This window comes from Eumetopias jubatus, unplaced genomic scaffold, assembly GCF_037043125.1.
Source record: "Eumetopias jubatus isolate StellerSeaLion01/CBP00866 unplaced genomic scaffold, mEumJub1_p1.0 scaffold_4, whole genome shotgun sequence".
In the NCBI taxonomy this organism is placed as follows: domain Eukaryota; kingdom Metazoa; phylum Chordata; class Mammalia; order Carnivora; family Otariidae; genus Eumetopias; species Eumetopias jubatus.
The window spans coordinates 152,887,430-152,911,981 of record NW_028274810.1 but is presented as its reverse complement, the minus strand read 5'-3'; the positions used below and the strand labels follow the sequence as shown (position 1 = coordinate 152,911,981).

Sequence of the window (24,552 nt, the reverse complement as noted above, 5' to 3'; positions counted from 1 at the left end):
TGGGCTTAGCATAAAGACTCTATTTTGGGCTAGTTGTCTTGTTTTTAACAGTATACATATGTAACTTTACATATACATAAAACTTTGACCTGAAGTTTTCTTCCTGTTAATTTCTCACTTTGGTAGTGAAGCACGATTTTGTTGTTGTTATTACTTTAGTCTTACATGTTAAAATAATTTTGCTTCTCCTCGTAAAGTTCTGCCATAAAAGAAATGCATACTTTTAGACTTTTTTCTAATTTCTCATTTTCATTGCTGTGAATTTTACCTAAAAAGGCCTTATTAGATGAATTCCTTGATAGTAGTCTGAATTATCTTTATTCCAAATAACAGTATGAATTCAAATTTAGATTAGATGGATCTTATTGCCAACTCTTTCGGGGAACCATCCATCAAATTAGAGACAAAATCAGCTTCTTTGACTTAGCTCTAAAAGTTAATTTTAAAACTTGATGAAGTAAAAATTTGAAACATGTACTTTCACATATCTTTAAATTTGGAATTTAAAGTCATTTTTATTTAATACAAACTCCCAAATTCAAGCAAGCTGTGCTACTGGCATATAATCAGGTCTCTGAAGAATAAGAGTTCATACAGTAATACTAGCAGGAGTAGTACTGTGTAAAGAGAAAAGGGTAAAAACAAATGTAGTTTCAATATTTCCTAGAGTGATAAATATTGAGATTTTTCATCAACTCTCCAACCCATGTTCCCCAAACCACAAGTTTATTTTTTGTCAATTATAACTGTGAAAATGTGTTTTCCAAGGTGAAAAAAATTAAGTCTGACCTATGAATTCTAATTTTGGTGATTCCCAAATTAATGATATTGTCTTGAGCAGACATTCCATCCCTCTGTCTCATCCCTCTACTTACAAATTGAAGAAGTAAGAATGGTCCATTCTTTAATGTGTTGGTGCAGACTAAGACTTTTTAAATTTATAGGAATTGATAGTCCTTGAACCATAACTGAATCCTTCCAGAGGATAGAAAGTCTATTCTGTAGTTAAAACACCTCTTTATTCTCTGTTGACCTTTTTCTATCCTTATTCCAGCATTTAATGACCTTCACTTAAAATGAAACTTTCCTTACAAGTAGAATTTAGATCTTTTTCCTTCTGTTCTTGCTCCGCTGGAGAAAAGAAACACATAGACTTTAAAATCAGAGTGTCTCATATCATTGCCTAGAAAGACTAAATGGTTTAAAGTGTCATTAATACTTGGTGATATTTCACTATCATGGCATGGTTAGAGCAGAGGACATTTATATAAATTAAGCAAACAATTGCTGAGAAAAAGTACATTTAATGAAACAGTATCTTTGAGTTTTAATTGTTTGCTTATGTATTTTCTAATCTACAAAATGTAATTGTCAATGCTCCCTATCATCATTAGTGCAAATTAGAAAGTGAGTTTCTCTAATCTGTGATTTATTAATGGGAAAAAGTTGAGATTACATTGCTTACTGGGAAATAGGCAGAATACTGCAACCATAGGAACCTAGAATAATAGAGAATACAGTACTGTGATTCAAGAAGTTCAGAATAAACCAATGTACCAGGAGCAGTAATCAGGGTAATGGAAAAACAGTTCCCTATAACAAGATGCAGTAGCTTCTTTATGCCAGTAGGGTATTAATAATGCCCTAGAAGAAGTAACTGGAATTCTAAATGAATTGTTAATTCCAGGAGAGCATCAGGTGAAGCCAGCCATTTTACCATCTCTCCTTTTCTTCCATCAAGTTTTGGTGATGTTGGAACAGACTGCTATTTTTGTTTTTAAAAAAACTCTTGAGAAGGGGGTGCCTTGGTGGCTCAGTTGGTTAAGCATCTGCCTTCAGCTCAGGTCATGGTCCCAGGGTCCTGGGATCTAGCCGAATTGGGCTCCCTGCTCAGCGGGAACCCTGCTTCTCCCTCTCTACTCCCCCTACTTGTATTCCCTTTCTTGTTCTCTCTCTCTGTGTCAGATAAATAAATAAAATATTAAAAAAACTCTCGAGAGGGAGATATTTTATTTAGGATGGCATAATTTCTCCCAGTGTCTAACTTTGTTCCCTCTTGTATCTTTAGCAGAAATAGAGATAGCAATAAAATGCTCAATATTTTATATTCTTTCTTGCTAAGAAAACTGAGTCTGAGGCAGACAAAGTAATTTTCCCCAGCCTACTCTGAAGCTGAATCAACTATTGATAAACCTGAAATAGGAAGTTTTATCTTCTTAATATTTTGTTCTTTTTTTTTGTCACTATAGAGAATTTAAAAGATTATTAGCCAAGTGCATGGAAGAGATGGGTTATTATTTCCAAATCTTATAGTCTGAGCACCTGGGTGGCTCAGTTGGTTAAGCATTTGCCTTCGGCTCAGGTCATGATCCCAGGGTCCTGGGATGGAGCCCAGTGTTAGGCTCCCTGCTCAGCAGTGAGTCTGCTTCTCCCTCTGCCTGCAGCTTTGCCTGCTTATGCCCTCTATCTCAAATAAATAAGTAAAATATTTTAAAAAAGGCTCTTTGTTAACCAAAGAGCCTTGGGCTCCACCTACTTGTACTACTTTTTTAAAATAGAGTGATTCATATGTAACATTCAAATAGATTTGGAGATAAAATGAATTTATGTTGCTGAAAATGTCTACACTGTACTTACTGGCTGGTTTGATCTCTGTGGTGGCAGCATGGTGAAGAGGGAAAAACCTAGTTTGGGGTCAGAAACTTCGGTTTAAAACTTGAATCCAGCATTTATCACCTTTGTGGATTTGGAAAAATTATTCCACTTCTCTTATGCTTTTTTCCTTATTTGTAATATAGGGATAATAAGATTTAACTAAGCTGTTGAAAGATTTAAATGAGAAGGTTCATGTGTTCCTCTTAATGTTCTCTTCTCCTACCTTTTGTCATACTCAACTAACTGAACATTTATTGTGAGTTTCTATTCCTCCACAATATTTCTCAGTAATCCAACCTAATTAATCATTTTATCCCGAGACAATTAGAGTTAACCAATGTGAGAAAATTGACAGTGGAAATTTACTCAAGAACCCCATTGCTTTGGCTTTTAAAATCAAGTAAGTGTTAGCTGATTTTTTTCATCAAATTGGCTGCCTTTTCCACTATTTAATCAAAATGACAAATAGGCACTTTGGTTATTGAGTAGACTTAGGTGTTAGGAATATTGCTTCTGTAACCTGGGGTTGCATCTGCAAATTAGTTTACTAAATAGAAATAATCAACTAAGAGTTTGTTTATGGAACTAAATTGTTCATCACACAAAATGAATTTTGAACACAGCGTCCCATATCTTCCAGATAAAAATATTCCACTTGATATTTCTGCTCTTGGAGAATGTGTTGTAAATATATTGTTTCAAATATTTTTTATATTTTTCACAAAAATCCCTTTTACTAGTCTATCAAGATGAAACCTGAGATTGATTTAAAGGATAATTATATAACTACGAACTTTCAAAGACTAGACATTATTTATGTAGGAGACAGTGCTGTTTTACTAACTGTTGTGTTTGAGGAGGCAAATATATGTTTGGAACATAAAAATATTTTACACTGCTAGACATAGAACATTTATTTAAAAGATGTACTTGGTTGGCTGATTGGTTATATTTCATAGAATTGTATATAGGTTAATATACACTGTTAAGTGTACTCCTTTTTGTATGAAAAATGTGCACACCTTTTTGTGGTATTAGTAAAATGTTATTATAAATGAAAATGTTACAGTAGTTTCATAATGTTTGAGCAGACTAACAAAATATAGTCACTTGGCATACACATGCCCTCCCTCCCTTCCTTCCTTCCTTCCTTCCTTCCTTCTTTCCTTCCTTCCGAGTTTAAGTAATCTCTACTCTCAATATGGGGCTTGAACCCATGACCCCAAGATCAAGAGTTGCACACTCTTCCAACTGAGCTAGTCAGGCCCCCCTTTACATATGTTCTTTTCATTAAAACTAATGTGTGTCTTTGACAGAAAGAACAAATCCAGTGCTTTTGATCAATCTAATGAAAATTCACATTCCTTTGATCTTGTAAATTACCTCCATGGGTAGCTAGAAAATGTAAATGAGCAAATGAGTAGGTATGCCCAAACTAGTTGAAAAGCCTGTAACATTAAACTCAGTCATTGTTATCTATAACATATTAAGTCACTGATTGTATTTTATCTTCTGCCGATTTTTGTTCAATATTAATCATCAAATCTATCAAAAACATAAACTTGATTATTTTTTCCTGTTGTATGTAGAGTTTCTTTGGTAAGCATTTCAGATACCTTGGAGCTATAAAGTTTGCTTTGTTAGTTTTTTTTTTAAACCATCAAAACTCAGCTTTATTGTGGCTCCAGTATTAAAAATGTATTTTGCTTTAAATCACAATTTCTGAAACAAATAATACATTATATGTTAAAAAAAAGAAGATAGTAGGAAGGGTAAAATGAAGGAGGGGGAATCGGAGGTGGAGACGAACCGTGAGAGACTATGGACTCTGAGAAACAAACTGAGGGTTCTAGAGGGGAGATGGGTGGGGGGATGGATTAGCCTGGTGATGGGTATTAAAGAGGGTATTGAATGGAGCAATGGGTGTTATTATATGCAAACAATGAATCATGGAACACTACATCAAAAACTAATGATGTAATGTATGGTGATTAACATAATAAAATAAAAAAAATCACAATTTTATTCACAAGCTCTAAAAAGTCCCCTATTACTGCTGCTCATAGATGATATAAATATTTTTTTATTTAGGTCAGTGATTTCATTGGAGAGACAGGAGTAAAATGTGAGTCAAATGACTCCAAAATATTAAAATTTGATATTTCTTATTCATTTTTGTTTCAAAATGGAAGATATTTTCCTGATAATACAAATCATGGTAAAAATTATGAAACAGAAAAATTTGAAGTTCCCTTGTAATCTCACCTTATAAAGCTATTTACTATTAAGGTTTTAGTATATTTCCTTCCATCCTTTTAAATTATACATATATATTTACATATCATAACTATACATTATATATATATATATAAGAATGCATGTGCTTATTTAACTTAAAGGTATTTTGTGGACCCCTTTTCAAGTTAATACAAAAGTGATTGTTTTGAGAAGTTATTTAACATTATTTCCACGATGAACATTCCATTTTTTCTTTATGATTGTAACATTTCAATAAACATCTTTGTATTTATACCTTTGTTCTATTATTTGACTATTTTCTCATATATTACTGAATCAAATAGTATGTAATTTTGAAAGATAATGAGGTGGCTCTCCTAAAAATTGTTTTCAAACTACATATCAAAACTATTTCTGTGTCTATTGTCTCATACCATGCATCTTAAAACTGCCAATCTGGTAGGTTATAAGACAATATGATTTTATTATTTTTATTTGAATTTTTTAAATTAAGGAATTTTTCATATTTCATTTGTATATCGCAATATGATTCACCACCATGGTATTAGCTAACATCTCTATCACATAACATAATTATAATTTCTTTTCTGTGGTGGGACACATTTAAGATCTAGTCTCAGGATCTTTGAAGTATATAGTTAGAGTACTTTTGACTCTAGTCACCATGCAGTGCATTAGAACTCCGGGACTTCTTTGTCTTTTAGCTGTAAGTTTGCACTTTTTACCAACATCTCCCCGGCTCCCCTGTTCCCCAGTCCCTGGTAACCATCATTGCACCTCTCTGTTTCTACGAGTTTGGCTTTTTTAGATTCTACATTTAAGTGATATTATTCAGTATTTGTCTTCTTTGTCTGGATTATTTCATTTAGCGTGATGCCCCAAGTTCCATCCATGTCTCAAATGGATGGATTTCCTTCTTTCTTATAGCTGCATAATATTCCATTGTGTGTATGTGTGTGCATGCGCGCGCGTGCGTGTGTGTGAGTGAGAGAGAGAGAGAGAGAGAGAGAGAGAGAGAGATTGATCAGTCACGTTTTTATCCATTCATCTGTTGATGGACGCATAGGTTGTTTCCATGTCTTGGAATAATGCTGCAGTAAACAGGAGTGCAGATATGTCTTCTAACAGGTATGATGTGATAATCTCATTGTGCTTTTGATTTGCATTTCCCTGATTATTAGTGATGAGCATTTCTTCAGGTATCTATTGGCTATTTGTATGTCTTCTTTGGAAAAATATCTATTCAGGTTTTTTGCCCATTTTTTAATCAGATTTTTTTTGTTATTTAGTTGTATGAGTTTTTATGTATCTTGGATATTAACACTTTATTGGATATATGGTTACAAATATTTTCTCCCACTCTGTAAGTTACTTTTTCATCATATTGTTTTTTTTTTTTTTGCTATGCAGAAGCATTTTCTTTTATTTCTTTTCTTTTTTTATTGAGGTAAAATTAATGTTATACACTTTCATATGCATAGCATAATGATTCAATATTTGTATATATATTGTAAAATGATCACAATAAGTCTAGTTAATACCTGTCACTATACATAGTTACACATTTTTTCTTGTGATCAGAAATTTTAAGATTTATTCTCTTAGCAACCTTCAGATATGCAAAGATTATTATTAACTATAGTTATCATGCTGTGTATTACATTTATTTATTTTATATCTGGAAGTTTATACCTTTTGACCCTCTTTATTCATTTTGCTTACCCCCCATCTCCTGCCTTTGGCAGCCACCAATCTGTTCTGTATTATTATAACATAATAATATGGTACATAATCTTAGAATCTTATATACTAGGGATATTCCCTGTCTATTGTATACACTATGATGTATTTCTGCTATCTTTTAATTTTGTTCATAATGGTTTTGCCTTAAAAAGCTTTTAAATTAATGTATAGTTATATAACTTTATAGTTTTGGATTTCTTATACCTAAGAAAGATCTCCTCTTTTTTCTTAAATATTAAAATAATATACTCCTGTTTGACTATAATAATTTTATGTATAAAAGAACTTAAATATTAACACATCTGGATTTTGTCTGAGGCAGAGACTCAATATTTTTCCAAATGTTGGGAAAAATTATTATATTTATTCATTTTTCCATCTGATTTGAAATGCCACATTTATAATATGAAAGTTTCAATATATTTATGGATTTGGATCTTATTTAGTCTTTTTCACTTCTATATTTATTCCTATGCCAATGATATATTGTTTTAATAATTGTAGCTTTTAATAAATTTTGCCCAGTAGAACAGATACTCCTTATTTTTCTCTTTCAAAAATTTTTTATCTTTGGGATGGCTGGGTGGTTCAGTTGGTTAAGCATCTGACTCTTGATTTCAGCTCAGGTCATGATCTCAGGGTTGTGAGATTGAGACCCATGTCGGGCTCCATGTTCAGCATCTTAAGCAGGCTCCATGCCCAGCATGGAGATTCTCTCTCCCACTTTCTCTGCCCCTACTGCCTTTCCCCTGCCCCGCTCTCTCTCTCTCCCCTCCAAAATTTATTGTCCTCATAAATTTACTCTTCTTCATGAAATTAACCATAGTTTTGGTATATTCCATACCATTACTACATTCTATTTCTATTAGTTCTTTAGGAATTTAATTAAAAGTGCATTGAATTTATAAATTGTACTGGAGAAAACTGAAACCTTTACAGTATTGAGTTCTCCCATCTAAAAATCTTTTATGTGTATCAGTAAAGTTTTATAGTTTTCTTCACAGGGGTTTTATATGGTTCTTTTTAGGTTTATTTTTACGAATAATATAGCTTATATTTCAGTAGGACTGTGAATACAACAATTGAATTCAAACATCTAAAAATTATTACTAATGTTTAGGATTTACTAATTTGGTGTATTAATATTGTAATTTAGTCACTAAATTTTGTTACAGATTTCAGAATTTTTACTCTTGCCTTTTTTTGGGTAGAAAATTATATCATTTGTAAATCATGATAATTTGTTTGCTTGCTTATCTATATGTACCTGTCTTCTTTTTCTTGTTTCATTGTATTGACTAGAAACTTCAGAGCAATATCAAATAATGGAAATGATAACAAATATCCTTGTTTATCCCTGACTTTTGTAGAAGTGCTTTTAATTTTTTTCACTATTAGGTATGATGATGCTAATTTTTTCCTGTTAGACTGAATCACATTAAGGAAGTTTTATTCATAATATAGGAATAGATAAATTATATGTAATGCTTTTTATCAGTTTTAGAAATAAATGGTTTAATCTATAGATCTGTCAACATAATGAACTACAGAATTGAATTTCTTAAGTTCAGTTATCTTTGTTTTTCTGGAATAAAGTCAACTTGGTCATGTTGCAATGTGCTTTTGATTTAATTGTGGATTTGATTTGCTAATATTTTAATTAGGATTTTTTTTTCCATTATACTCTCAAATGAGATTTCTTTGTAGTTATTGAGTATGTGGGTGGGTGTGAGCTCACAGGTGGGTATACAAAGTCAATTAGTTTTTTATTAAAGTTATACTAGCTTCATAAAATCAACAGTGAAAACCTCTATTTTCTATAACAATTTAAATGACTTAGAATTAGTCTGTTCTTTGAATTTGTCTGGGATATCATCTTGGTCTGGTGCTCTAGGAGAAAGGTAGATGTTTGATAATGTTCTCATCTTTATAATTCATTATATCAAATCTGTAGTTTGTTATTCAAGCCTTCTGGTTTGTTATTTTATGCCTACTTGGCCTATTAACTTCTGAGGAAGTTTTCAGTTTCCAGTTATGCATGTGATCTTCTTTCATGTATTTATGATATTTTTCTTTATAAATTTTGACTAATTATTTGGAGCAGAAGTGTTATTTTAGCTTGGATTCAAGGGCAAGCAGTTTCTAGAAAGTTTAGGTAAGAGAGTGGGAAGTTGGGACAGAGAAACTAGGGAGGCTACTGAAGGGTGCATTAGCAAGCAATTTACCACTGTGAGCAACTGTAGCTTACTGCCTCTGGGAACTCCCAGGAGCCAGTGTAGAAAATGAACTTCAGAGTTATCTTTGCCAAGTTGGTGAGAGAGCTGGGATATTTATCCATCCACTGTAGTCAATTGGTTGAGACCTACCTGAGGTTGTCAGTTATTAATTCTCCAGAATTTCTGGCCTATTTTGTCTGCAATCAGTGTGGGCTCTGGTAATCAAAGAAAACCAGCATTAAGAAAAGAAACAAATAAACATAATTCAGGTGTCTGGCAGTTGGAAGTCCATCCTGAGTAAGAGTGAAACAGCATTTGCTACAGTGTTCACAAATGTTACAGGTTTGTGATACTTTGTACCTTTTAATGAATTCATTCATCTTATATTAATTCATTCTTTTATTGAAAAAATGTTTACTTTCACACAAAAATAATAGTTCACTGGTACATAATTCTAGAATCATAATCCTTTTCTCAAAGGAATTTCTCAACATCTGATTCATAGGCTGGGTTTTCAGAGCAATACTCTTCTGAAAAATCATTACTTCTATTGATTTAACTATTTAGCCAGTCATTTTTTTTAAAGATTACGGAAATGGCTGCCCTTCTCTTGTGTTCTTTTTAAAAAATAGATGTTTACCCCCCAAAAAAAACAAATACAATTCAATATTCTCACATCTCATTGAGACTTCTACTTAGAATTTTTAAAAAGTTCTCTCCTGTTTCCAGAATTACATATTCACTGGTAGTTATTTGTTCTAATCCCCCAGTTTGGTCACCTTCTTTTTTGGCTTCTGATTTTCTTTTCATTTTTAAGTATCTGCTGTTGTCATGTTGATAATGATGAAAATGACTAACTTAGATTCATAATTAATGTTAGCAGGTAGATTAGTAGTTCCAGAACTTTCCATGGAAGATCCAATTTTAAAAAGTGGAGAAAGATGTAGTATTGTTAATTTTTATATTTAATATGTAAGTTAATTGAAAAGCTATTATTTACTATTACAGTTTTATGAAAGAAAGGATATTTTAATTCCTCTGAAGTAGGAAAGATATAATCTCTTTAATTGTACATTCTTACAACATTGATCTTTATTTTCTCTCTTCATAGTTTAATGGAAGTTTTCTCTCTCGAGGGGTAGGGACTAGGTGCTACTGTGGTCACAGTTTCACCCTCAGGTCTCACTTATAGTTATCAGTTCCATGAGCAGTGGAGGATATTTTCAGGTGGCTAAGCTCTAGTTCATTCAGGTGCACATAATTAAGTGAAGCCTGGGTGCAAATGTTGTGGTTACATTCTATACCTGAGGGGCTTTGGTGGGCTTCCCAAAATCTATTAGTTTAGTCTCTTTAATGATTCCTCTAACCTGTTTTGGTCAGAAAAGATACTCTCTTGACTTCATGACTTTTTTTCCAGCTCCACAAACTAGTACTAGTGGAAGTTAGTACTACCCTTCAGAATGTTCTCCATTTACCTTTGTGGCTCACTCTGTGCTTGTGAAGTGGAGTTTACACCCTAGGTTTGGTGAAGTTTTTATTCTTCTTTGCTACTGTTTTTTTAAAGTTGTATGAAATTGGGGCCTTTCTTGGCTTAAGTATGGGTTAAAGTTTAATAGGCTCTTTTTGGTGGATATTGAGGTGTTTGTGTATCCTATGGATATTTATAGGTTACTTACCTCGGGCCTTCATAGTTACCAGGAATGAATGGTCTGGGTATTTTAGGCAATTAAGAAAAGCATGTATTCAATAGGAAAGAGAGGAGGAAGGAAACTTACTGTTAGTTCCTACTAGGTGCTAGGAAGTGCTATGTTCATCAGGTTTTTCTAAAACTCAAAAGGTAGTCATTTTGAGGTAGGGATTGTTATTATCTTTGACAGAGGAAGGAATAGGAGCTCAGTTTAAGCACCTTATTCTTTTTCATGTAACTAGTTAGTGGCAGAACTTGGATAGAACATAGATCTCTGACTCCTTAATCCTTTTTTTTTTTTTTCTTTTTTCTTTTTTAATTGAAGGTCCCTTACTGGTCCTGCTTCCATGGGTGGCCAAGACCAGGGGAAAAGGGGAGGGGAACCAGGCGGCGCAAGGAGGGGTCATCTCCACAACATTCCATTTATACACAGAACTAAACAGACAAGCACAGAGTCACTATTGCGGTTAGAAGTTGGCAGCATGGGAAAAGGGAGGAACAGGTGGGGAATTGGGGTGTCGTTAAAAAAAATACAGGCCCCCCCAAACTGGGGTGCCTGGGGGGAACTTGGTCTGCTTCAACCCAAGAGAAATCAGAAGATCAAAAGCAGTTTGGGAAGGCCAGAACCGTCAGGGGTGGAGGGAGGAGGAAGGTCCAGGGGGTGAGGGGGTGCTGTTTGGCAACTGGGGTGAAGGGATTGCCCTCCCCCTGCTGGGATCCCCCCAGCCCCTCCGGTCTGGCAGGAAGGGGGCAGCCTGCAACCCCCATGGGCAGGTCTGGGGCTGCCAGATGCTCCAGGCAGGGGGCTGGAGGGGGCTCACAAAGGCTTGCCCTCCAGGGAGATGACAGCACTGCCCCCCAGTTTCTCTGCCAGGGTGCAGCAGTCCTTGACCTCCTCGTCGCAGTTTGCTTGTAATTCATGCTTGATCCCCGTCAGCTTTTTCTTGATGGCATCCTTGGAGCTGGCATAAATCATTTTGCTCTTAAGAGGTGCAGACTCAGGTGCCCAGAAGATAAACACCAGATCCTCCTTCTTGCTCTCCTTGGTCTCATAGGTTGCGTCATAGAGGGCATAGCGGCAGTCCTTGTCTGGCAGCATCTTGACAAAGGTGGCGTAGGGGTCGTCTACAGTCTGGTCCACATCACCTACCAGGATCTCCTTGCCCTCCTCCAGGATGATGTTCTTCTTGTCCTCGCTCAGGCAGAAGAGTACCGCCTTCTTGCGCTTCTTCACCTCCTCTGGTGTCGAGGACTTGCGCACCTTCATGTCATTGAACACTTTGATGACACCGTCAGAGACCGCCACGCCGGAGGCCATGTTTCCGGAAGCGAAAGAGAGATAGCAAGGAGAGTCAGAAGAGATGAGAGCCGCTGCAGCTGCTGCCGGGATCCGACTGAACCAATCCTTATTTTTTTTCAACAGTGCACTACCTTTTCTTTTTTTTTTAAAATGTTAACAGATTTCATGTTTATTATAGCACTCTACCTTTTCTAATGAATTTATTGAACTGCCATAATTCTTTACTGCATATTTAATGAGCACATAGCCAAATAATTACTAATGACTTACCTGAAAGTTATTTTTTTTTAAATAGGGTTTGTTTATTTTAGACTCAGAAATACTAATCAAATTCTTCCTTTGATTCTAGTTCCTAGGATAAAAATAAGTTTAAACTAATTGGTGTTATTAATTACTTTGAACATTTATACATAATTTCAGGGACTTCATGAATCTCTCTGTTGTCCATCCATGAACCAACGGATAAAGTCTTGTCTTAGAAAGAAGGGATTATCACATTGGTCAGTTCTTATTGTATGACACTATGTCTCCCTTGAGACTAAACATTTAATGATATAAGAAAAGATATTGTTAGATCCTAGCAGTTAATGGGAAATGTAGCTTTTCAAGACCTATATTTTATATACTACTTAATATGCTCTGTCTTTCTGAGACAGTTAATATATATATGTGACATACACTATCACCTGTATTTTTTTACTCCTTATCTTTTAGTTCTCTAAGCTCAATTACCTGGCCTTTCCTTAAGATTTTCTCTCCTGGACCACACTGGCCTAGATGTTTACATGTTAAATTATAGTTGAATTTGATGACCTTACAGATAATAAATTATTGAATCATAATAAACTTGCTAGCTTAGCTTTTTATTTGGAGAAGAATTTCAGGTGGCCAAATCCTTGCATGCTGGTTTCTCATGGGATATAAAAGTCTGATATTCTTTGTGCTTGTATATGGACGTGTAAGACCTACTGCACAGACTTATAATGAAAACTCTTCAAGTTGTTTTTGACTGCATATGATGAAAAAAAAGTGCTATTAATTTTAATGGGGGAAGAACAGTATGTTGATTTTCTGTCCATTTGTGAGACAGGTTATACAGGCCAATACTGAAATACTGTTCCTTATTAAAATTCCTTTACACATTGAAATATTTCAGTGTCTGTTGATGGTGGTATATTCATATAATGTAGATAAGTTATGGATGAATCCATTGTCTCACCATTTCTTTAAATGCCAAGCAGTGCTTTTGATGGATAATGGCTATGCATAATTGATTTGCTTAAGAATTTATGAGATCAGGCTCTGCAGCCAAATGTAAGGTTAGGAAGATGTAGGGTAGTTGGACAAGGTTCTGAATTCATGTGATACAAAGACCTGACTCAGCACAGAGACCACAAACCAGCCTTGGGCTAGATGCAGCCCCAGCTATTTTGTTGTTTGGACTGAACAATGTTTTAAAAACAATTTGAACTACTTCTCAACATGTAAAAATTGGGCAGTTTTACAGAAAATCCTTGGGTTTTGCCTTTCATTGCAAAAATAGAAGCACTGGCATCACTGGCCGGATTTCTTGAGCTAAGGATCAGCAGCAGAATGAAACATAGTTTCCTTTTTGTTTATGTGATTGAGTCATAATTTCAGTTGCCATAAATCATTGCAGTTCTATTGTTTTCTTTTGTAGAGAAGAGGAATGATTTCTTGTATTTTTATCTTTATCAAAAGAGGGAAAATGAATGATAAGCTGAAAGGGTAGCATGTGGGAGACAGCATACTTCTTTGCAAAAGTGAAGATTATTCCTATGTGTTTAATGTACAAAATGTGCTTTTGTCCAAAAATACAACTTAAAATGCCATTATGTAAGCAATCATGGTAAGAAATATGATCGATAAATGGAAAACTTATTTGATGAGAAACTTAATGATCTGGGAAAAGATTCCAATTTTTTTTAACTGGGCTTGCTTTTAGATTAAAAAAAAAATCTGAGTAATACTGCCATAAAATTGAGTTAAGTAGTACCTATGAAAATACAAAATTGGCAGCAAGACTTAATTCCAACAAGAAATGTTAGCTCCGATTGTCAAAGAAATAGCTGATATCTTAAAAGATAAGCGGGAGGAAGAAGTTAAAATATTTATGTCATATTCTGTTGCAGCTGACAAAAGCCCAGATATAACAAATATCATCTGGTTAGCAGTATTTGTACATGTTATAAATGAAAATATACATGAGACTGAAGAAATTTTGAATATAAAGCCAATAAGAGGCACAACATCAAAAAACAAACTGTGTTGAGGAAGTCTTGAAATGCTTAATGGAGACTGGCTAAGAAATATTAGGGAGTGACTAATATAAGGTGGCACCTCCATGGAAATTCAGGTTAACATCAAACTTCTTCTGAGATGAAAAATCTCAGATGGTAAAATTTGGAGGGACACATTGTAATTTGCCAGGAATTACTTTGTACCAAATGGTTAAAAAAAAAAAAGAGACTGTCTTGGTTGGAATAAGTGACACAAATTGGAAGTGCTTCTGTGGTGTGAAATGTAGAGAGCACAATGCTGGATTTGATGCCCTGGAAGCACCATTGAGTAAGTTGTCTGTTGTATGCAGAGTCTAGTAACTTAGTTGTGACATTTTAATTGCATTGAAAAGTTTCTTATTTTCAAGAGTTGAAAGAAATTGGTTTGCTCATGTCATCTTGGGAAAATTTCTACTTCAGCTCACCAGAGACTCAGGGATGAATCTTGGGCTTTTTGGTTAATGTTACAACCCATCTAAACCCTTTAAAAGGAACTTCACAAGTGGTTACCAATGAATTTATGTGTCCATGTCAAGCAAAACTGTATGTTTGGGAAACTCATATGAAAAGGAATATTGTGGTTTATGTTCCTTTGATGAAAGTGGCTCCAGAAGTAACAGTTATGGCTTAAACTATATTCCCCCAAAAGGAACTGAATTCCAGAAGATATTCTCTGATTTCAAAGTTTATAAAGATGTACTAACATTTAGTTTTAATCAAATTAAGCTCTCTCAATTAACTTTAATCATGAGAACAGAGAGCTTCAAATGGAAGTTTCTGAATTGCATAAATGTTTTCTGAAAACATTTTTGTTTTCAGAAAATCTAAATTTGCAAGTTCTAGACTACTAGAATTCTACAAATGCCTTTGTATGGTAATTTTCTTAATTGTAAAAAACCATTGTGCAAAGATTTTATACATGTCCAGATGTGCTTATGTTTGTGAACAGCTATTTTCTTAATAAAACTCCCTACTAAAGGCTGAATTCTGTAGCAATGTAAAATACTCAACTAGGCATGGCCATCTTGGTGTAGAAGAGAGGATGAATTTTCCAGTTCTAAATCAAAGAAGCAATTCATTAGGAAAGACAAATTTAATACTTAATAGCTTCTCTTTATTAAATATATATATTTAAGGTTTAATTTAAAATATCCCAACTATAATACATGTTTGCATTATTATATATATTCAAACTGTAATTCAATAAAAATAAACAATATTTATTAACAGTTAATACTTTTTTTTTAAGTCAGTCTTACTTTACTCTTTTATTGTCTTCCTGGAACCAAAAGGACTTGAATTTGAGACCCTTTGCTCAGTGTTTCATCTTAGCAAATGAAAAGCAGAAATCTGGTTTTGCCCTCTACACACCTTTCAAATAATGACTGGAAGCTGCTGCTGATTGACTTTTCTCAAGAGGCACAGGCTAATTACTATGTTTACCATGACAGTGGCCTTTGGTGAAGTAGTAGACTACTTACTTCTTCATTTACCTTTCCTCAAACCTGCTAAAATTGTCGGTGTTCCTTTCAAAATGCTGCACATTTTAAGTAACTTGAAGCAAGTCTTCAATCAAATGGAAATAAAGTATAGATTCTCACTAAAGTGAACACATTCTAATTTTGAGATTTTAGAAAAAAACACATAAATAATACTATCCTTAATATTTTTATTACAGTATCACCTGTATGTATCTCCTGTAACAACACAATGTTCTGTGTACTTAATGGTCACAATTACTGTTAGTGATTTTGATTTTCTTGATTAGAATATCAACTCCACAAGGACAGTACTTTACAAATGTTAACTAATAACATTCTAAATACCCAGTAGAGTTCCTGGCATATATTAGATACTCAATAAATGTATGATGAAATATTTTTTAAAGATAGCTGAAAAAAATCCAGTATTTGAGTAATATGTATTAACCAGACTAGGCTAAATTGCATTCTTGTTAATAAACAACCTCCAAATCTTAATGGTTTAACATACAGAAGTTTATTTCTTTCTTCTGCAACAGGTCCCTGTGGTTGATAAAGGACTCGGCACCCAGGTTGATGGAGGCTCCAGTCTTGTGGTGGCACCATCTAGAATTGAGGTCTCCATTCAGACATCATGTCAGGGGAAGTGAGAGACTGGAGAATCATATACAGGCTTATATGATTATATATATATGATATATTATATCTGGCCAAAGATATAAGCCTACTTATATCTTTGGCCAGAAGTGGTTGTATGTCTTCACTGAGGTGCAGAGAGACTGGGAATATAATACATAGATATAGATAATTTATAATATGTAAATAGAATATTTGGATATTTGGTAAGTGTTACTGTCTCTGCTACAAATAAACCAGTGACTGCTACTATAAACCAGTGACTAATTGTTACCTGAAGTTGCTGCATGTCACTCCTAAGACTGTTGTTAAACCCTTTGGTACAAATTTCCAGATAAGAAAAAAAAGTCATCCCCTAAGAGGACTGTAAGGCAGGCTGCTATTATCACTCATTAGGGACTCCTGGAAATTTACAGTAATGTCACACTGTTTAAAGTGCTCTTTGAACTATATTTGACTGACAGTACCACATGGGCAGATTGACCCAAGGTAGTGAATTCTGTTGGAGGCTAAAAGGGTGGGTCTCCAGAGTGGATCCAGAAGTGAATTCTGATAGATTATCTCCCCCTTTTCAAGGAAGGGTCTTCTTTCTTCCCTGAAGTAAGGAATCTCAGAAGTTCTATAGAAACTATTTCTAGTTGTGGATCATTTTGCTGGTTCTGCCAAGGATGCTGGAATTATTCTCCATACTGATGATCGTTTTGGGCCCTGATCAATGTTTTCGAAAGGTAGTCAGAATCTCATTCCTGGAAATGCTATATCTTAAAAAAAAAAAAAGAAATGCTATATCTTGCATTGACTTATCAAGGGATTTCCTTCTCTAAGGAGAAATGTGGTTCTAACTCCTAAGTCAATATCATCACTTCTTTACATGTTTACAAGAAGGAATGTAAAGTTCTAAGACATCTTTCAGGTCTCTGTTTCTGAGCAAAATTTGTTTAATATGTATAATTTCTTTTTAGGCTATTTCTGTAACAACACGAAGACTCTACAGAATGATTTATAACCCTTTGCATATAGGTTAGGAACAGAATCATTCACCCAATAAATGTTTATTGAGAAGAAATTGCGCATAAAGAATGAAGATAACTGATGATAATTGTTGAATAACACAAAGATGAATGGGATACAATGACTACCTTTGAGGTGCTCAAATTCTGGCTAGAGAAAGACATGTCAGTGGATAATTCTGGCACATTGAGATTACTATAATTTATGAATAAAGTGAAAGAAAGGAAGGACAGCTTTTTCCTTCTGTATGGATTTCAGGAAAGACTTCTCAAACATTGCAGCTGACTTGTTAAAGTAGGTACTTTCTATTTGAGGCAGAGAATATCCCAAGGCAGAGGGGAGCACTGTAAGGAGAAGCCTGGCCAAAGTTAAGAAGGCATAAAAGTTGGTTACATGTATGGGAACCTATGAGAAAACAGTGGGCCATGGAATTGGGTTCTTATGAGGGGGGAGTGATGTAAAATAAAGAGATGTGTGGTTGCTACAATAATGGCTTCCAAGGAATCATGCTTCCTGGAAGACTCATCTTGTATAATATCTTCTCAGATTGACTAGGTTTGACCATGTGATATATACAGAGGCATGATAAATATTCATGTGGGAGACATGCCTGCTTGGAGCCCTGAGACTCTCATGGTTGAAGAAGCCCAGATTATCCTCCTTGAGGATGAGTGATCCCATGGAAAAGAAGTAACAACATGGAGAGAGATTCTAAGAAAGTAGGCAGACCACATGTAGACAGATCCAAGAAACAGATCCAAGAGACAGGGAGAGAGAGATATTAGAGACAGAGCCAGTGAGAGGGAGGGAGGCACCATGTATAGAGAGAACCCATGAAAAGAAAGGGACCATGTGAATATATGAGTTTATGACAGGAATTCATCCCTAGTGGATAAGCAGGCTGAATTTGGTCATATGTGAACTTAGGCAAGATTAGCAGACGCACCAACCAGCCAACACACAGAATTGTGAGAGGTAAAAATCATTATTATAGTTTTAAGGTACTAAGTTTTGGAACAGTTTCTTATGAAGCAATAGATAAGAGATACAGAAGGTAAATTAATTTATTCAACAAATATTGAGTTTATTGAGTATCTACTATGTGCCAGGAACTCTGCTGAATTGAGATGATATTTTGCAGGGCCTTATGTTTCACGAAAAGGAGTCCTATTCTTTCTGCCCTATCTCTAGCCATTATAAATGCCATGGCTATTGTTTTAAGTGAGGTCTTAATCATATCTTGCCTATTATATTAATGTTCCAATTGTTCTCTTTCTCATTCCAGCTTCCCCCCCCCCCAAAAAAAAAACACAAAGCTGATCCATGTTATTCTCCTGCTTAAATCTTTAATGGCTTATTGTAGACTTCAGGTCAAATTTTAGTCTCCTTTGTATGCATTTTCTAATATCATTTATACTCTTTTACCCAATGTTCAATAACTTGTGTTTCCCTAAATATGCAGTGCTTACTCAGGTATTACAACCTTTGGATGTGTTGTCTTGGCCTGGAAGGCTTTCTCTCATTTGTTTGTCTGGAAAAAGTTTTTAAGATTTCACTTATTTATTTGACAGAGAGACAGTAAGAGAGGGAACACAAACAGGGGGAGTGGGAGAGGGATAAGCAGGCTTCCTGCTGAGCAGGAAGCCCAATGTGGGGCTTGATCCCAGGACCCCCTCATGACCTGAGCTGAAGGCAGATGCTTAATGACTGAGTCACCCCGACGCCCCTGTCTGGAGAAAGTTTATATATACTTTAGGACACAGGCAAATCTATACATCTTTTTCAATACTTCCAGGTGGAATTGATCACTCTCTTGCATTTTATACTACCACTGATCATTACACATTACTGTAATATCTCAGTACTTGTCACACTATGTTGATATGCTATTTTCCCTTCTAGATTGTGAGTTCCTTGAGGATATGGGATTCTATCTTTCTTATCTTTGTATAGGAAGCAGTTAATGCCTAGTACACAGTAGGTATTCTATAAACGTTTCTTGAATAATGCCTTTAACTTATAGGCTATAGGAAATTACTATTGTATGGGAAGAAATTTTAGAAAATTGATTCAGACATCAGTGTGGCAGAAGAAAAAACAAAGGCAAATGAACCCATTTATTAAACCATTTAAATACTTCATGGTCAAGGTGAAACATGAGCATTGTCAAAAGTAAGGTAGTGGGAATATGAAGGAGATCTACTTAAAAGACCTCTTGGAAGTAGAATGGCCATAGCATGGTGGAAATCTAAATGTGGAGGAAGAGGAAGAGTGAATATTTTGAAAAAGATTTTGTGTTGTCTAGCTTGGACAAATGAGTAGATGGTGATGCCTTTAACTGAGATAGAAAATAACAGAAGAAGAGCAGGTTTAGAGAAAAGGAAGGCATAAGAAGGAGATAAGTATCACCATACTGCCTGTTCAGAGTGAATTCCAAGGATTTGGTAGCTCTCTCTGGTTAAGGGAACTAACTATAATGAGAAAGACTCTGTTAAGCAGAAGGCTGGAAATCGTTGTGGTTCTAGGAAACCTTTGTGAAAGATGATCTGTTTGGACTAGTCCTCAGAAACTCAGATTAAAGGAAAATGAACCTAGATCAGTAAATTATATGATTAATAATCTTCAAATTTCTCCCAGACTGAGCTTGATATGTAGTCTAATAAAGAGTTGGGTTTTATGGCATAAGCTTTAATTGCAATTTCTTTAAGAAATTTATTCTTTAAGAAAACTGGTTGTCTATTTATACCTAAATACACAATAATAGTTCCATTTTAGTGATTGCTATGACTGAGGTACCTATTGTAACACAGAATAACAGTGGTCACTGACTTAATTGGAAATGAAGTTGGTAGCTCTTATCATTACAGTGGCATGATAGAAATGATTCTCCAGAGATTTTATCCATGTATTACAATATTGCAACATAGAGTTCTCTCTCTCTCTCTTTTAAAGATTTTATTTATTTATTTGACAGACAGTGAGAGAAGGAACACAAGCAGGGGGACTGTGAGAGGGAGAAGCAGACTCCCCACCGAGCAGGGAGCCTGATGCAGGGCTCCATCCCAGGACCCTGGGATCATGACCTGAGCAGAAGGCAGATGCTTAATGACTGAAACACTCAGGCACCCCCATAGAGTTCTCTTTTATTCTTTAATCATTTATTGTTCAACAATTGTCCAATTGTTAGAATACCAAACTGGAGTCCTTTCCCTCTGATTAGAGTCTGAAATTTTCTAACAAGACTTTAGTTCTGTGTTTCTTACATCATCAGGGTCATAGATGAAGAGTTTAGATAAAACATTGCCTCTGACAACCTCCCATCATGTTAGTTGCTCTGGGAAAATTGGCTTTCCTTTTTTGATTTTTCTCATAGATAAATTGAGGTAATAATAGATTCATGAGAATAAGCTTACTGGAGAAGGGAGTAAAGAAATGAAGCCATATGTTATTTCTTTAGATTATCCCTTAATTTAAAGAAGAGACAAAATCAAATAAGGGCTTGTGGGATATCAAAAAATAACATGAAACCAACATTTCAAAGCCTTGAGTTTGTGATAATAGTGCAGCAAAGAAACACTTGATGTATCTGCAAAGCAAAAATTAAATAGGGCAAATAGTGGGGATCAAAACAAAAATTATAAAGGCTGAAGACCAAACTTGGAGCTTTTTTGTTGTTGTTTTTTGTTTGTTTGTTTTTTTAACCAAATCTCTGATTGTATTGCTATACGAACAAAAAGAGATAGGAGATAGATTCTAATGATAAAATATATCAAGAAGCAGTAACATGTTGGTAACTGCTATTGTGTCTCTCATTGTTTTGCTTAAAGTTTAAGAAGTTGAGTAGCAGTGGAGCCTCACAATAGATTTATTCCCCTTCTCCTAGTCACTACAGCAGAAGAAAGACAGCTCATGACATTCTTCTGATTCCTACAATGGTATCATATACAGTGGGCTCTGGAGGCCAAATGAGTTAGCTCTCAGAGGACATAAATGTCATCACCCAAATAAAGTATTTACACAGCACCAACATATAATCCTGATGTAGCTGGAAGCCTGTGTCTTGCCAGGAGGATGCATCTGTCCCCATCCCTCCTGCAGAGACTGCACTTGGGATACTGTACACCACAATCTCCTTATACTGTATCAGCAAGTTGGAGCAGATCCTGTAACTGGATCCTCAGCTGATGCTTTGGTAACACAGTAACATATAACATCTACTCTTTGTAATTTGGGTAGCACTATCTTGGAGGCTAGTGATAAGTTAGGTGATAGTGAAATGTAGTCCCTTTGGCAGTGCGTGTGCTGTGTCAGTTTGTTGTGAAGCTGAATTTAGTTGCAAGGTGAGTAGTCCTGCCTGTGCAATTACCAGTAAGTTAAATCAAGACAGAAATATTCCTTAAAAGAGTTGCTTTTATTAAGTGGAGCTTATCACTGGCTGTGACAGATATGGACACTCTATTTCCAGAGCATGGCAAAGAGTGAGAAACCCTTAACATAGCCAATATTTGTGAAATGTTTTTTGATTTTAGCCACTAATGTAACTTCACATTTTTGCTGCTACATTTTGTTTTTAAAATAGTTGACTAAGTTTAAAAATGTCTTTTCTAAGAGTAGCCATGAATTGGTTATTATAATAGTTTGATGATGAGTTCATTTTTCCATTTTATTTTTGTGAATGTTTATTTTTTTTATGAATAAGATACTGAGAACAAAATGTCTTCTAGTCAGATTTTTCAATAGCCACTGACCTTAGTCAGATTTTTCAATAGCCACTGACCTTATACTGCTACACATTCAAATTTGCAAATTTGAAACTACAACTTTTATATATAATGAAATCTCTGGGCAGGTACACACTTTTCATTATATTTCCACTTGCCTATTTGTCACTGATTTGGTCCTTTAATTCAGTCTTTATTATACCTAAGGAAAAAGGAGAATACATTTAATGGTGCTAATTTGAAAATTTAAGATCAAGATAAGTAAAATATAGTTCTTACTTTCCAGGAGATTACAGTCAATTTTTGAAGACAGATATATGCCACAAATCAGACTTTTTTTAAAAAAAGGTTTTATTTATTTATTTGACAGAGAGAGCATAAGCAGGGCAAGCAGCAGGGAGAAGCAGACTCCCTGCTGAGCAGACAGCCCGTTGTGGGACTAGATCCCAGGACCCTGGGATCATGACCTGAGCTGAAGGCAGACACTTAACCGATTAGCCACCCAGGCACCCCACAAATCAGACTTTTGATAAGTATTTTAGTAAAGGTGGTTCTGTGAGGGTTAATTCTAGTAGGCCTGGAAGTATCCTGAGCTGTTCTACTTGCCTCTGTGTGGCACTGACCCCTAGTTAGTAAAAGCATTGTTCTGTAACCATGAATCTGAAGAGTTTTGGGTGGTTTGTATCATTATTTATTGATAACAGTGAGATTGAGAAGTTATACCTGGACTTGGTGACATCTCTGAAGACATCCCTATTTGGGCCAACTACACAGAATGAATATATCTACATGACCAGCAAAATACAAAACAAAACAAAACAAAAATCCAAGTGATAACTTCCATTTTGGGATATCTGGTTCTAGAGTGCTCAGTGTCATGTTGGTGGTTTATGATTCAAGAGAGTAAATACATACTGCCATGGTCCTTACAAAGGGAGGACAGTTGGATTTTGTACTTTGCCTCTCCAAATCTCTTACTGTGAGATAGCTTTTGGCTGTGATGCATATTCTCTCTTTAATGCTGTGGCTATATTCTATCATTTTTCTGCAATCAATTGTAGATGTGTAAGCACAGCCATTTTAGGTCATTAATGAGAAGGTCCAATATGGACAGAGCTGATGGAAAAGACAGTGATTTTGTGTGGGCATGCTACATGTGTGTGTAGGCCCATAATTACTTCACATAGAAAGTTGGGTTGGAGAGATTAATATACATATATTTTTAAAAGGAAGATGGTGAAGATACTAGGGCTCAGTAGGCCAGAAATAGCTTGGGTAAAGGCATGGCACATTCTAGGAATAAGTCCATGTGAAGAGTATAAATCTGGAACTCAGGTCTGAGCTCAAGTCTAGACATAGTGTTGGGAGTCACTAGCTAAGGAAGTAGATGCTAGTGTACAAAGAAAGTAGGAGACAATTAGTATTTATCCTTGGTAGAGAAATATCAAAGAAAAAAGAGTTTCAGAAACCAAGGAGGGAGGCAGTTCATCAAAATAGTAAATCATCCATGCTACCCAAAGCAAACTCCAGATTTAATGCAATCTCTATCAAAATACCAATAGCCTTTTTCACAGAACTAAAACAATACTAACTCTGCATGGAACTGTGAAAGACCTCAAATAGCCAAAGCAATCTTGAGAATCCCAGATTTTAAGATACACTACAAAGCTATAGTAATCAAAATAGTATGGTACTGGAACAAAAATACACATATCAACAGAACAGAATAGAGAGCCCAGAAATAAATCCACACTTGAATGCTCAACCTACAACAAAGGAGGAAAGAATATACAATGGAAAAATACAGTCTCTTCAACAAATGGTACTGGGAGTATGGGATAGCTACGTGCAAAACAATGAAAAAAATACAACTTTCTTATACCATAAGCAAAAATAAACTCAAAATGGATTAAGAACCTAAATGTGAGACCTGAAACCATAAAATTCTTAGAAAAAAAGCATAAGGACCCTGACATTGGCCATAGCAACATTTTTCTAGATATGTCTAGTCAGGCAACAGAAACAAAAACAAAATAAACCATTGGGAAAATATTAAATTTGGTAGAGAGTTCAAGAAGAATGAATATTGTGAAGATATTTTTGATGTTTTTAAGTGAGAAGGTTGAAGGCAACCTTCTGAAAAAGGTTTTAATTTAGAAAGGAGTGGAATAGAAATTTGGTAGTAAAAGAGAAGGGGAGACATGAGGTTAGAGCTCAAAGAGATAGAAGGTTGAGAATTTGTTTAGGATTGGTATAAAAACAAACAAACAAAAAACCCCTGAAATGCATGGAGACTGAGAGGAAAGAATCTAGAGGAGGGGACAGGTTAAAATGCAAGAGATGGGAAGAATTGATGGGCAATGCCTTGGGCAAGGGGATGAGGAGGAAATCGAGAGTGCTGCTGCTTTTGTGAAGGAAGAGAAAGAAGAAAGTATTAGTTGTATAGGGGTAACTCAGTGGCTTATTTGGTTAACTGTCTTACTCTTGATTTTGGCTCAGGTCAGGATCTCAGGGTTGTGAGATAGAGCCCAAAGCTGGGCTCC

At 35.1% G+C, this 24,552-nt stretch overlaps 1 pseudogene; it reads right to left on the bottom strand.

The window, feature by feature from the left end:
- Positions 1–10,968: 10,968 nt before the first annotated feature.
- On the bottom strand, positions 10,969–11,954 carry LOC114216132 (cofilin-1 pseudogene; annotated as a pseudogene).
- Positions 11,955–24,552: the final 12,598 nt, after the last annotated feature.